We start from the raw sequence: 3665 nt of genomic DNA, 5'->3' as shown, positions 1-3665 counted from the left end.
TTCGTCGCAAATTCTCTTACTTCTTCATTACTAGTTTAAAATTGAAAATAAACTATGAGATGATATCTTATCCGTGTTTTCTTCTGATAATTTATTTGCATTTTAATATTTCGAATTATATTTTTCAGCGATTGAAACTTCATGACTAACTGTAGGTTTGCCTGAACTTACCTTTTCTTTCTTTTAAATTTGTAATGAAGGAGAAAAAGAATTGGCGACGAAAATTTTCTTTTGCAGCATGGCGTCCTCTTAAGTGATACATTCTATAAACTTAACAAAGATTCTTTCACAATGATTTCAATTCTTTCACCATATATTTCATATTTTATTTTATAACCGTCGTTGAACAGCCGATTCAAATTTTGGGTTTAGAACTACTAATGTTCAGCTCCCTAGCCTTGTAATTTTAAACCCGATCCAGAAGACTAGGGAACTCCTGGATTAAGTATTGGGAGAAATTTGCCTTCGTGGAGGACTTTTTGGTGAAACTAACCCGCATTTGCGTTACGTGGTGATGAAAACCGCAAAAACCTCCCATGAATAGGCTGACGGCAAGGGGACTCTAACTCATGATCCGTCTACCACTGAGGATATTTTACATCAGCACTGTGGTCGGTGCAAGTCGGATGCGGAATTCGTATCGACCAGCCATCGCTGGGATTCGAACACTGTTCACCTCATTGGAAGGCGAACGCTCTATCCCCTGAGCCACCATGGCACTTATAGAAATTATTGACATAATTGATAAATAAATTATAACAATATAAATTTAGCAATCACGGCTCAATCTATTTCTTATTTAACACCAGGACATGCACGAAGCCATGTAGAACATAAATAAATTAAGTATGCACCTCCAGATACAATTTATCGCCGATCAATATTTCGACCACTTTCCGGTTTGCTGGAGTGCTCAAATTTCAACTAATTACGATGCAAATTACAAATGAATCGTAATTGTTGCAAACATAGTCTTACATCTTCCTTTTTATTTCCAATTGAAATTTTGATCATTTTATGATGTAAGGAAACTAACAGACGTAGTTTTTAAAATTCATTATTGCCTCTGTTGCAGACTCAAAACTAAATAGAGAAAAATAATGAAATAAAACAAGAATTTTAAAAATTACTTTTCCTAGTTGCCCGTCAGTAGCGAGACAATAGGGTCGTGTCTGTCTACTAATTCTGGATCAGGCGAGATAGAAGTACAGTTTCAATAGACCTTGAAAACTTTCACATCTGGAAAAAAAAAATTTTTTTCTTCCATCTAAGGAACATCTGCAAAAAAAAAAATTTTTTTTTTTATCATTTTTTAGTTTGTTTCTAACGCAGATAAATTGAAATCGAATTGAATTTCATTGTCTAGATAAATTGAATTCGTAAAATTTGTTTTTATTTGTCTGAAATATTAGAGGAAGGAAAAATTGGTGAGGTTTCTAATTAGTGAGGAAAATATACAGCCAGGATCCTTAGCGTCAACAAGACCCAGGCGTCAGATCAAAAACGAGAAACGTAAGGGTACATTAACTTTGCAATAAGCGGTACGTTACGTATTTCACCGTCGTCCATTTACGCCAACATTGCACCGCACCTAAAGGCCGGGATAGCCTGGTTGATAGGGCACTGGGTCCATGTCCAAGAGTTCGTGGGTTCGATTCCAGCCGGCCGAAGACTCCCCGTGTAGTAAAATGGCGACTGATGCACGTTAAATCTGTCGAGTCGCAAAGTCCTCCATGTTCCCACAACAAATCAATACCTTTCGGAGTTTCCTTGTCTTCTGGATTGGTTCAATATTACAAGGCTACGGGGTTGAACATTAGTAGTCGTAAACCCAAAATTGGGTCGGCTGTTCAACGACGAATATAAAATAAAACATTGCATCTAAGTCACTTTAGTATTTTCCAAATTTATTTTTACTCAGTGATTGATCCCCAATACGCATCAATTACCGCCGAATATTCCTCCCTCAAGTATATTATTCGTAAGTGATGCGCTCAACTTTTTTTTGTTTCATGTATGATAAAATTCCGCCCCCTGGGAAATTGAACCCTTCAGGAAAGTGATCCAAAATTTGGATCCCTTTGACATGCTGAAACATGCATAACATATTCCGTAACATTTAAGAACCAAATTATTATCTTATTCAATCATTTTCAATCGATAAGAAATCAATACCACTACCTTGAATTGAATGCAAAATAAAAAATTTTTTAGAGATTCCCACTACCATCTGCCTAGCACACATTAGCATAGAATTCGGAAACCGTTATATGGTTGCAGATGTTTTGATTACATTAAAATTCTCATATTTTCTTTTCAGCCATCACATTTCAATGCGCAAGGCAGAGAAAAACAGCCTTAGCAATAAATTTAATAAATTCATAGCTAATATATGGATTCCTTAACTTTCCTTGGCGAAAACTATTTTAAAGTACATATGACACTCGCATTTTTTATTTCTCAGTGAATGGAAGTGTCTTGTGGGACTCAGCCCAGCACCCTTCTTGTTATTTTACAAATTTATTTTTTGATAATGTATATTAATAATGAAACTAATCTTTACTTCGGAGCTCCACATAAATTTCAAAAATGAAGCTTTATTATTTATTATAATTTTATTCTTAATTAAGCAATTTTTGATAAATAATTGCTTGCCTACATCATTCCGGAATAAAGTAAAAAATTGGAAACACGCCAATGAACATTCTCTTCAACTTATGGCTAATACATACAGCATCTTCAACAAATCAAATCAAATCTATATATTAATAGGCTAGCAATATTTTGTCTCGCTAAAAACTCCCAAACTACGCAACAGAATTAAACAAATAAGGTGTCGTTTTAAAGGTATTGTTATGTAGATGTGCAATAAGGTCTTAAATTATGAAAATTTCCTTTAATTAATTAATAAAATTAATAATTTAGTTTCAACCAATGAGAATTCAGCAAATCATTTTTCGGGTGGTTCACATAAGCATTGTTTCCGTAAGCATCGTTTGATTTAAAGAATTTCTGAATTAATAGATTGGTAAACAAAAATAAGAGTGGATAAAAAAAACGGAACTGAATTTCTTAAAAAAAGAATTCAATATCTTTAGTTCCTTTGATAAATTTTTAGTTTCATGATAAATTTTTTGTTTCGTTACAATAGAATGGCAATGGCACCGTGCGAATATTCAAACCAAAACAAACGTGCGAATATTCAAACCAAAACAAACGTGCGAATATTCAAACCAAAACAAACTTTCTACAAACAATTATTTTGATTTGAGATTTAAAACGATATCTTAGTTATTTAGTTCTATTTTTATTTATTTAGTGCCTGCTGCCTAAATAAAATGCCTGCTATCAGGCGTCGAAATATCTCTGGCAGACGTCAGAGAAATGAATGGCGGAATTCTAAACGGGAAAGCATTTCTTATTGAGATATATTCTCTGCTACAGCTCCAAATTTCTCAGCTACATGAAGAAAAGATAATCAAATTGTGAAGGGGGCAGAGAAGTGTATAAATTTCATTAAGTAATTGATTTCAATATCTGGCATTTTTATTTTAAAATTTAAATTTGTTAAAATGTTTTTATAAGATTGCGAAGCAATATGCAATGGAACTGCGAAGCAGTTCTGGGGGTTGGCGAGCAGAGGGCGGAGCCCCCTAGTTATTTCT

Source organism: Parasteatoda tepidariorum, chromosome 3 (genome assembly GCF_982258835.1).
Source record: "Parasteatoda tepidariorum strain Cologne lab strain chromosome 3, Ptep-v5.0, whole genome shotgun sequence".
Lineage (NCBI taxonomy): Eukaryota > Metazoa > Arthropoda > Arachnida > Araneae > Theridiidae > Parasteatoda > Parasteatoda tepidariorum.
This window is presented reverse-complemented; position numbering follows the sequence as displayed.